Genomic DNA, 15,135 nt, shown 5'->3' on the forward strand with positions numbered 1-15,135 from the left:
AGAGTGGAAATGCTGGATCACACATTAAGTCTATGTTTAAGATTCTGAGGAACCACCAAACTCCTTTCCACAGGGACCCATCAACAGTTATAAGGGTTCCGGTTTCTTCACATCCTCACCAACACACTTGTTATTTTCCATTGTTTTCCCCTTTTAATGGCTGTCCTAATGGGTCTAGAGTTGTACTGTGACTGAGCTTCAGGTGAAATTCTTTAAAATCAATTTTAAGAAAATGGCATGGCCGTGTGTGGACAGACTAGTAAGACTGGGAAGCCCAAGGCCCACAGAGTGGAATAGAAAAAAGGTGAACTTCGCGTAGGTTGTTACTCTCCACTGGCTGGTGCTGACTCCCCTCTTGCCACCCAGGACAACCCCATCCCCAGTAAATCTACCTTTACTACCTCGAGACTCAAGGTGAGCTTCATGTCATTCTCTTTAGGGAACATCTCCTCAGTCAGAGGGCCATCACGTGTCCCTCATCTCTGGCAGCAAGCTGACCATGGAGCCCTTAGTCCTCTTCATAGGCCATGCCTGTGCCCATGAACTCCTTTACCCGGGATCACCAGGGTTCCCAGGGCAGGTCCTGGGCTAGTCCCATCAAGACCATTATTTTGTTTCTAACTTCTTATTGGAGAATAAAATACATGCAGAAAAAGTGCACAAGTTATAAGTGTGTATAGAGCTCGAGTATTTTCAGAAACTCAACACTCTTGAGTAACCAGCACACAGATAAAAACAGAACATTCAGCACCCCTAAATATCCCCCCAAAGTCTGTGCTACCCCAAGAGTAACCACTAATCTGGCTTTTAATGCCATAGACCAGTTCTTACTGGTCTGGGGTTTACACGGTGCTGGGCTTCTTCCACACAACCTTCATTCAGGCTGTGTGTACAATGGTAACGTGTCAAGTTCATTTCTACCTGGCATTCCATGGTATGACTCTACCACGTGCATTCAGTCCTTCCATGGGTGCCTGTCAGACATGACTGAGCAATAAGGAAAGGGCTGCTATAATATAGGACATGCAGAACTCTGGGTCACTGCCTTGACAAACAGTTGAAACAATTTATACTGCCATCAGTCATGCCCCACAGTTCTGCTTCACCTTCTTACAGCACAAGATTTGTCCTTTATGCCGTCTTGGTGTATACCTGGAGGCTTAATTTCCATTTCTGATTGCCAGTGAAGATGAACATCTCTGAACACTCCTGTGATACATCTGACCAAGACCTTTGCTTATTTTCTGTTTTTAGAAAGAATATAATTTTTTTTATTTTATAATTTTTTTATAAATTTTATTTGTAGTTTTCTTATTGATCTGTAGGACTTCTTTATCTAGTCTGGATATAATCCCTTTTTTAATCTAATCCCATTCCGTGTCTTTCAGAAACTGAATTTCTTAATCTTAATATAATTTATCAATTTTTTTCTCTTTCACAATTAGTGCTTTTTGTGTCCTGTTTAAGAAATCTTTGCATTCCAAGGTCATCAAATGTCCCTCCCTGTCTTCCTCTAAAAGCAGAATTGTTCTACAAGTGAATCTTCAACACACCTGGGATTGACTTTGCTGTAGGTGTGTGTTCTGGGGATCCCACCGCTGGAGTTGCAACAGAGGCAACAGCCAGGGAATTCTCACAAAGGATAGCGCCAAACTGTCAGAAGAGGGGGATGATTGGGATCCCCAAGAAAGAGGCTCTAGCCACCAGGGTGATCAGTCCAAAACATTTATGAGAACTACATAACAGTGGTTCAGCTTATCCTGGAGGTGGACAGTGAGAAAAGGGATGGAGTTCTACCTAGGTATGTCCACGATAAGGGGGTTGGAGCACGGTATTCATATGGGGGTGTAAGGAATTTGGTTCAGGGCTGGGGCTAGTTCCGACTGGTTTTATATTTTAGTGTTTCTAGTCACAACATAAACAAGTTCATGTGCCTGGGAATATTTAAGGCCCCCACGTGGACTCAGCAGACTCAGAGCCTACCCCTGAGAGAGGAAAGAAGAACCTCCAGGTCCCGTCCCAGGGAGGCACTGGTCCAAGGCCAAGGGCAGTACTGCTCCCTTCTACCATGGCTTTTGGGATACTGACCCCACACCAGAGGATGGGGGTAAGATGCCCCCAGTATAGTCCCAGCATGCCTTCCTCCCTGGTCCCCTTTGTGCATGTTCTCCCCATCCTTGAAAGCAGGCCAGAGCCTACCTCTTCTTGAAGACTTGCCTGAGTGCCCCAGACCCCAGAGCTTCCTCAACTGCACTGACCACCCACAACCCAAAGAGCCTTTGCCAGGGCTCTCAGCAAGACGCCTTGCCATGACCACCCTTGGAGTGTAACAGAACACAGGGGTGAAAACCTGGCCTTCTCAAAGCTCTGAGAATTACAGGAAAAACCCAGAGATAGGGAAAAAATGAACACCTGCAGAAATCATCTAAAAATTAAGAGATATTCCATATGAAGAGCAAGGGGAACTTGGAAACCCAATTAGGATCTGCCAACATAAAAGATCTAGCCTGTAATCCCAGCAGCTTAGGAGGCTGAGGCAGGAGGATTGTGAGTTCAAAGCCAGCCTCACAACTTAGTGAGGCCCTAAGCAACACATCAAGACCCTGTCTCTAAATAAAATACAAAAAAGGGCTGGGATTTTGTTCAGTGGCTAAGTGCCCCTGGGTTCAACCCTGGTACCAAAAAAAAAAAAAAGAAAAAAAGAAAGAAAAAAATGTAGCTCAAACACAGGTGGCCCACATAGCTAAAGGAAGAATGGGGTAGCGAGATAATGCACATACAGTGAGGTCTAAAACAGCATAGCCAAAGGGACAGAATGTGAGTGTCCCACCTTGCCCAGGACAAAAGTGTACAAATCAGTGGGCCCTTGGGCAGCTATCCTAGTCCTGGCATGAACCTAAGTCATATCTCTCACTGGGGGGTTTGTACATAAGCTAGTCTGTCTCCGTCCCACAGGCGCCCACTACATGTGTCAGTGGGCACCGATACCTGGGGAGGGTGCCCCAGCCAGCCCATGCAGCCTGAGTTCTTGCTGCTGGATAAAGCAGCTATTCTCAGAAAGGTGTCAGTACTGCCACCCTATGTAAATCCTGGGAACTGCACAAGGGCTACAAGCCAAGGTGCTAATGGTAGCTGATATCCAGCCTCCACCTGGCAGTTCATGGAAGAATTTTCCTGGCACTGCATAGCTGCAACCACCCAGAAGGGAGAACACTCTTCTTTACCCAAATATGCCATCAGTTCCTGAGCTATCAGGGCCATGTATGCCCAGAGGGCTCACCATTTCCTAACTCACATGGCATGGGGGTGAGCAATAGCCCTGGGTTAGTGCGCAACCCAGAAGCTCAAGCAGTACAGCAAGAAACCTGGTAGTGAGGTGTAGTGGTACATGCCAGTAATCCCAGCAGCTTGGGAGGCTGAGACAGGAGGATTGCAAGTTCAAAGCCAGCCTCAGCAACTCAGCGAGGCCCTAAACAACTCAGCAAGACCCTGTCTCTAAATACAAAATACGAAAAAGGGTTGGGGATATGGCTCAGTAGGTAAGCATCTCTAGGTTCAATCCCTGGTACAAAAAAAAAAAACCAGAACTGGTGCACAGGGACAGAATGTGGCAGAGGGGAAAGAGACAGCTATGCACCCAGATTCTTCAGGTGGGGGCTCTGGCACCAAAGGCAGACTTCCCAGGGTTATGTTAGCATAAATACACTACTCCCATAGCAGCGCACAGGCAGCTCTGCAGGCGCTGAGCCTTGTTCATCAACAGGACAGGATTAGGGTAGAGTGGGGGTGGCTGGAGCTTCAGCTGATTTGTAAGCTCTTGTAGGATGCTGCCTACAATCCCACGACCAGCAGGCTGACATTGTCCAAGGGCAGGCATGAGAGCCAGTGGCATCAGTGATAATGCAGCTGCACCTGTATCACAGGCTCGGGCACCCAGGACTCCAGGGCCAGGCCACCACATGTATCAAGCAGGTTCTCTTCTGCAGAGAGCTCCTGGGTGGCCAGACCTAGAAGCCAGTTTCTGCTCTGCTCACCATGCTGTGCTTCCTAATGTGAGGCTATGCTCACCCCAGGAAGGAGCATCTTTCTCAAAACACAAAGGCCCTTTACAGATTAGCATGGATCTCCCTGGGGGCACAAGGGTGCAAAGGAAAAGGAGGTCCTGAGCCAACTCAAGCTGTTCAAAACTCTGGGGCCAACTCTCTGCTTCCCATGCCACTTTCAGTTGACCTTTTACAAATCCTATGCTTGATATTTTGAGCCCATATTATAAGATGGTAAGTAGCTTAGCAGGTCTGTTCTGCATCTACGGTGAGCTGGGTGTGAGAGGGAATCAGTTCCTACGGACCGATTGTCCCTGGATGCCATGGCAGGTAGAGGATCTGGCCTGCAGGGTCACTCCCCCCAACGGACTCCTGAACACTCTCCTTGCCCATCATGGCATCTGCTAATATAGCCACCCAACCAGGCCCTTGAGGAGGAATGTGAAGGTGCTCCTACACTCCTCACCCCACCTCTTCCCCACACATCCTTAGCTCTCAACAGACCTCTTTCCTGACTCGAGGATCTAAGGGAAGAGCAACCTTGGGCTGGGCACCTACAGCAGAACTGTCCTGGGGTAATGGGAGTGGCCAGAGGAGAGATGGAACCAGGGAGGAAGCCAGCAGAATGGCATTACTCACCCAGTAGGGAGGAGGGGTCACCTTGAATAGTGTTTTATTTTATTTCATTATTATTTTGGTGGATTGGGGATTAAACCCAGGGATGCTCTACCACTGAGCTATATCCCTACCAGTTAATTTTTTTTTTTTTTTTTTTTTGAGATAGGGTCTCTCAAAGTTGCTGAGGCTAGCCTCAAACTTGTCATCCTCCTGCTCAGCCCCCTGAATAGCTGGGATTACAGATATGAGCCACCAGGCCTGGCCCTGAAGAACATTTTAATAAAGTAGTTTGCATCTTCTTGTCATCCTCTTCTTCACTGAACAGCCCCTTGTCCCACATGCCTGAGTTTCTGCCACTGCTTCCAGATTGCCCTGCTGGTCTCCCCTTCCAAGTTCTCCCACCAGCATCCTTGGCCTCTTCGAGACATGGTGGCTCACTCACTGTGCCTTTTGGGAAATGTGTCTTGCCTCGTGGCAGGGTGACTCTGCCCTGGCTGGTTTCCTGCCTTTCTGAGTTTGAATTCTGACTTTACTTTGTATCAGCTGAGTGACTAGGCCATTATTTAATTTGTTTGTACATTAGGATTACCCATCTTGAAAAGTGGATAATAATAATAATAGTACTATAGGGGCTGGGGTTTGCAGCTCAGTGGTAGAGCACTTGCCTACCATGTGTGAGGCACTGGGTTCGATCCTCAGCATCACATAAAAAACAAATAAAATAAAGGCATTGTGTCCATCTACAACTAAAAAAAAAATTTTTTTAAATGTAACAGTACTGTACAATGTGTTGTGAGAATTTTTAAAGGAAAATTATTCTGGGAAAGGAACTTGATAAATAGGAATTTAGCTGATGGGGGCTGGCAGAGAAGGAACTGAGAGGAGGATAGAGTACCTGAGACTCTATAGCCATCCAGTTGGAGTTTGAAGACCAGAGCTAGTGGGGATTCTCCCAGAAGATGCTTGAGCCCAAGGTACGGATGAGCTGAGAGCTGAAGGGCTTACAGGGAGTTAAAGAGATATATGGGTGTATGTCTTCGAAAGTCTTACTTCATTCCTGCTCCTCCCTGCATACCCCACAACCCCAGCTTCACACACATCTAGAACTAGCCACCTCTCCATGCGATGAGGGCCCTAAATCTTCAGCAGGTCCCAAAGCAAGCTTAAAAATGAGAGCACTAGGCCAGGAGTCCAATGCTAAGTGTGACCCAAGCTCACCTCCTAGCCCTGTGGCCAGGCCAGGTCTCAAGCCTCTCTGGTAGTCCATGCCATTATACCCTGTTTGTACAGCATTGATCCCACCTTGCTCCAAAAGGATCTGAGGCTGCTGATAGGAATAATCACTCTCCTGCTGAACCCATAGGTGCTAGTGAAAATGAAGAGTGCAAAATCAGGAAGCACAAAAGAAACATGCTATTATTGTGATTTTTCTCCCCAAAAGAATTAACCCACACTTCTCCAGCTCCCCAATGGAGACTCTGCCACAAGTCCAAAATTGTCCAAGTTCCCTGGCTTGAGCCCAGCTTTATACATAATATTTAATTTGCACTATAAACCACTGAAATGGGCCTGTGGTATAGTTTGGATCTGTAATGTTCCCCAAAGGCCCACGTGTTTAAAAGCTTGGTCTCCAACCCACTGCACTATTGGAAGGTGATGGAACCTTTAAGAGGTGGGGCCTAGGGAAAGGAAGTGAAGTCATTGGGGGTATGCCCTTGAAGGACCTATTGAGACCCTGGACACTTCCTCTTTGTTTCTTGGCCACCAGGAGGTGAGCTGGCGTCCTTTGTCATATGCTTCTACTTTGATGGGCTTGCCACCACAGGCCCAAAGCAACAGGGCTAAGTTGAATTGTGAGTGATCATGAACTGTGAGTCAAGATCAATTTTTCCTCCTTTTAAGTTGATTATCTCAGGGAATTTTTCCCCAACGTCACAAAGCTGACAAACACAATTTTGTTCTCTTATACAGATAAGAGAACAAAAGCTCAGAGTTCATATAATTTGCCCAAGAGCTCATGTTAATAAGTGACAATTGTATCATTAAACGGTGATTTTTAACCCAGGCATCCCAAACTCCTATCTCCCAGGCAATGTGTGGAATGTCAGGTGGCAGGATTCGCCTTCTCAACTTTTTATCAGCTGTGCCAGCCAATCACAACACTATGGCTAGTTCTGCCACCCCCTGCTCTTCACCCCCACAGCCACCAACCAAGTCCTCATCACTCACACCCAGGATGTGGCAGGATTATCCTTCATGACCTTCCAGTCTCCAGCCTCGCCTCCCTTCATTTGCTCACCATAGCCAGACACTGCCCCTTCCCTGATCATTCCACCCCAATAGAGATACCCCCAATCACACATGCCTCAAGGGTCATGGGGGGGGGGGCAACAAAGATTTTGCAGACTGTTGTGGGGGTCAAATTCCCACCTCCTGCTACTGACTAGATGAGTCACCTTGGATAAATTATGTAGCCTCTCTGAACCTTGATTTTCTCTTTTTAGGAGAGGGAATCACTCCAACTTCATCTCCCTCCATTTGCTTGTGATGATAGCTGTCAAGGAGAGTCCTCAGGTATACTAGATGCATTTGCACTTTGTGGGAAGCCATCTATGAGCCGTGTATGAACCGAGCAATGTTTGAGCCATTAGGCAGGGAAGCTCGGTTTTGGTAACTCCCAGGGAGAACCCACTGGTGCAAGAAAACCCAATTCACGTTGGCACCCTGTTCTAGTTCACAGCTCAAGTTCAAACACAGGTCCGTAGAGGAGTAACCCACTAAAGCCAGACAGCCTCCTGGATACAGATGTAGCTTGCCAAAGGCCAATCGACCTGTTTGCAGCAAGACTCCCACCACACTGAGAAGTAAGCACCTAAACAAAACTCCTCCCACTAAAACCTTATTCCTGCCTTTGATATACTCCCCTTTAAATAAAGAATTGGGGCCTTTTTCAGTTGTTCAGTTCCAGTTCCTATCAGGACTGGAAGACCCATCAAGCACTCAACTTTTTAAATCTAATCTTTGGCTTTGTCTTATTTCTCACTGACTATTTCAGACTTTTTTATTTTCCCAGGCAGCTCACACCCGCTGGGAAGGAACCTGCTCTGTCAGGGTGCTGGCTACCCTGTCATAGCACTTAGCTCACCCGGTGCCAGCGTGTGCACTGGTATTTTATCCCACTAGAAACATACCTGTTTGTTGGGAACACAGGCTGAGAATGGGTTGATACTCACCCCTCTTTGCATCTATCCCTGCAACTCCAGGAAGGGATGGGGTACGGCTGGACCAGAAGCTGAGCTCATCCTCCTAGCCCAGAGCAGGACTGCAGGGCTGAGCCATTTTAAGACCTTACAGACCCTGAGTCTGATTCTTGGGGATTCCAGTCTCACAGTAACAAGCATCAAAATGCACCCATGTCCCTCATTCAGTCAACTCTTCTTTGCTTTAAATTTAAAAGGGTTCTTATAAACTTGCCTTTGAAATTACTTGACTATGAGTAACTCATTTAATTTACTACTGGCTATGATTCCTCTTCAATCATCCTGTGTATTCAGGAGCTTTTGCCAAAAATCCAGTTTACAAATTGTTTTCAAATATAATGACACTTGTATGAATACTAAACTGAATAAATATGAAAGTTGACATGCTGTTTTCTGCAGGCCTTCCATTAACATTTGTCAATTTTGACTTTGCTTTTTTTTCATATTTTGCAGACCCAAAGTTTATTTTTGGACTCTCCCACATTTGGGGGCATTCTAAAATCTTCCCTGCCCCCTACAAAGGACAGGTTTGACACAGAGCAAGTGCTCTTGGATCATCCCAACTCCAGACACCCAGGCAGGGGAGACCACCCACTGCAGATTGACCAGGGCATCCCACCTTGCAACTTCACTTTCGTTTTGAAAACAAAAGTGGTTTGTCAAGCACTGGGTTAGATGTGATTTAATACTTAAAGCTTTATTGGGATTTCCTATGAGTAAATAAATTTACGAATGAGGCAATGCTGTGGCCTGGGAAATGTTCTGATGGAGGCTTTGGATTGTCATCCTAAGCAGTTCCCCACCTACACCAGGAGGGGGCGCGAGGGAGGCAAGCCAGGGGTGTAGCCAATGGCCCTGGAGACCTGACAGCGCCCCGTGTAGCCTTCATTTAGGGCCAGCCCTAGGACTAGAAAGAGGCAGGTTCTTGTACCCGTTTTATTGGGGCCTTTAAACCTAGAGCAAATTTTAAAATCTCTCTGATGCCACTGTCATTCCCGCCCCCCTTCGCACTTAATAGAGTCCCGGACCCCAGAGCACAGAGCAGGGAGCCCCACACACCAACCAGGCAGGTCACCAGGAGGGGCGTGGTGGAACCCCAAGAGAGGGAAGGAGAAGGGGACTGTAGGAGCTGTGCGCAAGATATAAGAGGGAAGGGCTTTGACTTCCATCGAAAGCTGTAAATCTAATCAAATAAAAATAAAAGATAAAAGCAGCTGAAGATGCAGGTCAGTAATTCCAGCAAATCGGGAGGCTGAGTCAGGAGAATGGTAAGTTCAAGACCAGCCTCAGCAATTTAGAAGCCCTGTATCAAAATAAATAAGTAAATAAAAATTTAAAAATAAAGGACTGGGGATGTACTCAGTCCCTGTGAGTTCAATCACCAGTACCAATAACAGTAATAATAATCATTATTGGTACTGAATAATAATTATAATTACCTGGTAAATTCCCTCATGGACATCTAGTCTAGGGGAATAATCTCTAAGGCCTTATGCAAAGACAATAGCTAACACTTATCAAGTACTTACTTACAACTTCATTCAGTGACTGAATGAATCTAGTTGACCCATGAGGAAAGCACTATTATTATCCCCATCCAATGGGTAAAGATCTGAGGACAGAGAAGGAACTAACTTGCCTAAGGTCACACAGCCAGAGAGTGGTGAAGCCAGAATTCAAGCCCACAAATTCTGGCTCCAGAGTACACAACGGTAGCCACAATGTTAGCTCAATTATTCTTAACAGAGAAACGTCGTTATGGTAAATAACGGTAAAGCAGGGCACAGTAATTCCATTCCTATTTATGTAGTATTTTAGTGAAATGTAGAAAGGCATGTTAAAATAAATTTTTAAGTGTAAAATTATTTATATATATATAATCTCAACTAAAAAATGCCACTTGAAAAAAGAACCAAAAGGAAGACGTTAATGTTTAAAATGTATTAAATATATACATATACCTCAGGCACACAGGGAATTAGAAAATATTTGGTGAAACTGGCAGAGTATGAGTGGGGTTTTTTTCTTATTCCCATTTCTCTATATTTTCCAAGTTATTTAAGAAACTGATTTTCTTTTTAGACTTTTTTGATGTTTTAAGATTATTTGCTTTTGATATATGTTTGAAAGAAAAAATTCTAGAAATTGAAAACCAGAAACAAGTTGTTAAAAAAAAATTGTATGGAAGTTTATAGCAATGAGTACCTGAAAAAAAAAAAAAAAAAAAAAAAAAAACTCAAGTAATCTAATGATGCATCTCAAATTCTTAGAAAAACAATAACAAACCAAACAAAATCAGTTGAGGGAAAGAAATAATAAAGATCAGAGCAGAAATAAATGAAATAGAAACTAAGAGAATAATGCAAAGGATTGATGAAAGAAAACACAGTTCTTTGAAAAGATAAAATTTACAAACCTTTAGCAAATTAATCAAAAAAAAAAAAAAGACCCAAATGAGTAAATTAGATATGAAAAAGGATACATTAACAGATACCACTGGAATTCAAAGGCTCAATGGAAAACTATATGTGAATTAATTGGAAACTCTTTACAAGAAATGGACAAATTTCTGGATACATATGACCTGCCAAAATTGAACCAAGAAAGTATAAAAAACCTAAATAGACAAATCCCAAGTAATAAGATTGAAGCAATAATAACTCTCCTAAGATTGAAGCAGTAATAACTCTCCTAATCGTGAAAAGGGCACACGCCTGTAATCCCAGGCTCTTGGGAGGTTGAGGCAGAAGGATCACAAGTTAGAAGCCAATCTCAACAATGTAGAGAGATCCTGTCTCAAAAAATAAAAAGGGATGGGGCTGGATGTGGTGGCACACACCTATAATCCCAGCAGCTCCAGAGGCTGAGGCAGGAGGATCATGAGATCAAAGCCAACCTCAGCAAAAGCAAGGTACTAAGCAAATCAGTGAGACCCTGCCTCTAGATAAAATACAAAATAGGGCTGGGGATGTAGCTCAGTGATCAAGTGCCCCTGAGTTCAATCCCTGGTACCACCCCCCCCCAAAAAGGGGGGGGGGCAGCGGGGATGGCTGGAGATGTTCAGTGTTAAAGTGCCCCTGAGTTCAATTACAAATATCAAAACAATAACAAAAAACACAAAAAAATCTCTCAACAAAGAAAAGCCCAGGTCTGGATGCATCCACTGCTGAATTTTACCACATTCTTAAAAAGAATTAACACAAATGCCTCTAAAAATATTCTATAAAATATAAAGAGAGGGAAACTTTCCAAACTCGTTCTATAAAGCCAATATTATCCTGCTTCTAAAACTTGATGAGGATACAACAGAAAAAGGAAATTATAGGCCAATATCCCTGATTAACAAAGTACTTGCAAATCAAATCCAATTGCACACTAGAGATCACACACCATGATCAAGTTGGTTTCATTCCATGGATGTAAGTATGGCTCGATATGCACAAATCAATAAACATAATACAGTGCATAGATAGAATTAAGGATAAAAATCACATGATCATATCAGTAGATGCAGAAAGAGCCTTTGATAAAATTGAACATCCATTCATATTTGAAGTCCTGAATAAATAAGGTATAGAAGGCTTGTACCTCAACATAATAAAGGCTATGTATAATAATTCCATAGCCAAATCATACTGAATGAAGAAAAACTGAAAGCATTTTCTCTAAGAACAGGAACAATACAAGGTATCCACTCTCACCATTCTTATTCAATATAGTACTAGAAATTTTAGCCAGAACAATCAAACAAGAAAAAGAAAGAAAAGGGATACAAAAGGAAAGGAAGAAGTCAGATTATCCCTGTTTGCTGGTATGATTCTATACTTAGAAAACCCTAAAGATTCCACTAAAAGACTCTGAGAATTGATAAACAAATTCAGCAAAATAGTAGGATACAAAAAATCAACATATAAAAATCAGGAGATTTTTCTATACACCAATGGTGAACTGAGAAAGAAATCAGGAAATCAATGTCATTCTCAATAGCCTCAAAAAATGATATATTTAGGAATAAACCTAAGAAGATAAAAATTACACAGTGATAATTACAAAACACTGAAGAAAGAAGCTGAAGAAGACACTAGAAGATGAAGAGACTTCCCATATTTTTTGATTGAGAGAATTAATATTGTCAAAACAGTGATACTACCCAAAGTGATCTATGGATTCAATATAGTCCCCATCAAAATACCAATAATGTTCTTTACAGAACTGGGGAAAAAATTCTAAAATTAAAACACAAAGGACTTCAAATAACCAAAGCAATCCTAACCAAAAAGAGCAATGCTGGCACATCACAATACCCAGTGTCAAAACACACCACAGAGCCACAGTAATCAAAACAGCATGGGATTGGCATAAAAAACAGGCATGCAGACCAATGGAACCAAAGAGAGGACACAGAAATAAACTCATGCAGCTACAGACAACTGATTGTTCAAAAAAAGAGCTAAAACATAAATGGGAGAAACAGCAGCCTCCTAAACAAGAAGTGCTATATGTACAAGATTGAAAATAGACTCCTATCTCTTACCCCATATAAAAATCCACTCAAAATAAAACAGACTGAAACATAAGACCTGAAACACTGAAAGTACTAGAAGAAAACATAGAGGAAACACTCTAAGCTGGCTGAATAGACTCCAATAGACTAGGAAACAAAAACAAGAACTGACAAATGGGATCACATCAAATTAAAAAGCTTCTGTACAACACAGGAAACAATTAGCAGAGTTGAGAGACAACCTGCAGAATGGGAGATCCTCTTTGCCAGCCATTCATCTGACACAGTGTTAAATATCTAGATACATAAAGAACTCAAAAAACTTACTGACCAAAGAACAAGTAATCAAAACGAAAAACGGGCAAATAATCTCAGTAGACATTTATCAAAAGAAATACAAATGGCTAATGATATGATAAAATGCTTAGTATCTTTAGCCATCAAGGAATGACAATCAAAATTTCTTTGAGAGTCCGTCTCACCCCAGTCAGAATGGCTAATAGAAAAAAATAATAACAATAAATTTGAACAAGGCTGTGGAAAAAAGGAACCCTTATACACTTTTGATGGGAATGTAAATAGTCATTATGAAAAACAGTATGAAGATTCCCAAAAAACCAAAAATAGAACTATCACAAAATCTAGCTATCCCACTCCTGGTTAGATACCTGAAGAAAATGAAGTCAACATACAAAAGAGATTAGCTGCAAACCCATGTTTACTGTGGCACTATCCAGAACAATCAAGACTGATTCTAGGTATCTGTTGACAGGTACCTAGACTAATTCTAGGTACCTGTCAACAGATAAATGGATAAATATGGTGTAGGGCTGGGGTTGTGGCTAAGTGGTAGAGCTCTTGCCTAGCACAAGTGAGGCACTGGGTTTGATCCTCTTGCCTAGCACATGTGAGGCACTGGGTTTGATCCTCAGCACCACATAAAAATCAATCAATTAATTAATTAATTAAAGGTATTGTGTCTATCTATAACTAAAAACTTTTTAAAAAGAAAACATGGTGTATATACAGAACAAAGCATTATTCACCCATAAAGAAGAATGAAACCATGTCATTTGCAGGTAAATGGATAAAACTGGAGGACATCATGTAAAGCAAAAAGCCAAACTCAAAGGCAAGCATCACATATTACATCTCATAGGTGAAAACTAAGAAAGTAAACAAGACAACCTGAAGGCAAAAGAAGGACTTTCAGGGGAAGAGGATGGAGTGGGGATGAAGAGAGAGCAGAAGGGAAAGTGGATGTGATTAAGGTATAAAACATGGATATAAGAAAAGGTCACGGTGAAACCCATTGATTTGTACAATGTTTTAATAATGATTTTAAAAAGAAAAAAATTGGAGGGCTAGGGTTGTGTCTCAGTGATAGAGCGCTTGCCTAGCACGTGTGAGGCACTGGGTTCAATTCTCAGCACCACATAGAAATAAATATAAGTCCATTGACAACCAAAAAATATTAAAAGAAAAGAAAGAAAGAAAAAAAATTATGGAGAGGTTGCTAAGAAACTCTTTGAATTTTGTAAAATTCTTAAGGCTAGCCCTGAGCACACACTGACAAAAACAAGGGACAAGAAAGGGGATCAAAGGATTGATTTAAATGACAAATTCAACGATAAATAAATAGGGAGTTCTCACTGGTGGAAAAGTCCTAAATGTTGGCAGGGGACAGGAAGTCCTGGCCTTTAAGAACTTCAAAAGTTCTAGAATAAGTCCTAGTCCTAATCTAGAAAGCTCTTCTGGGTTGGCCACAGTGGTGCACACCTGTAATCCCAGCTATTCAGGAGACTGAGGCAGGAGGATCTCAAGTTAGAGGCTAGCCCAGGCAACTGAGCAAGACCCCCTGTCTCAAAATAAAAATTTAGAAGTGTTGAGGATACAGTTTAGTGATAGAGCACTTGCTTAAGATGCACAATATCCTGGGTTCGATCCTCAATACCAAAACAAACACACACACACACACACACACACACACACACCCTCCCTTTTAATCCTGCTTGCCTGTTTTACAAAGCTAAGATACAGGTTATTTATATTAAATATATCCTTGAAAAGTCAGTCCCATTACCCTTGAAAAGTATTGTTTGGGAGGTAGGTAAGGCCCAGGGTCGGGTGGAAGAGAGCCCTAATCCCCAAGCTCCAGTTTAGGTTCTACCACTGGCCATTTTCACCTCCTGAGCCTGTTTCTCCAGCTAGAAACCAGCCAGAGTTGTAGAGCCTCCCATTTATCCCCCAGGGCCAACATTTAGTATGCAAGTGCCTAGAAAGAATCGGCAACAGATGCCTCTGTATACAGGGGCCCTGGGTCCTCACCAGAGGCCTGGCTGGCAGCCTTTGGGAGGCAGGAGGATCAGGGGAGCTCTGCCCAGGGTGCCCAGGGCACCTGCTGGGGAGGCTGGGGCCAGGTGCACAAGCACTCATCGCCTGCCAAGAGAGGCCATCAGGGGCAGAACTACTGACAGAGGGGATGAGTGGCCCACAGCCTCCAGCATCCAGACCCTCAATTATAGCCTCGAGCTATTTTAGGGCTGATTGTTTCTGAGGCAGCCAGCCCCCAGTTCCTTCCCTGCGAAGCAGCAACCATGACAGGCCTCCCTGTTGCCCACCCAGGGCCCTGCACAGCCCAGGGCATATTACAATTCCCTTCCTCATACAGGCAAAAGGCTCCAGCAGCCTCCACGCCAAGGAGGTGCTC

This window comes from Marmota monax, unplaced genomic scaffold, assembly GCF_021218885.2.
Source record: "Marmota monax isolate L192 unplaced genomic scaffold, Marmota_monax_Labrador192_F-V1.1 WCK01_AAM20220418_F8-fsc00181, whole genome shotgun sequence".
NCBI lineage: Eukaryota > Metazoa > Chordata > Mammalia > Rodentia > Sciuridae > Marmota > Marmota monax.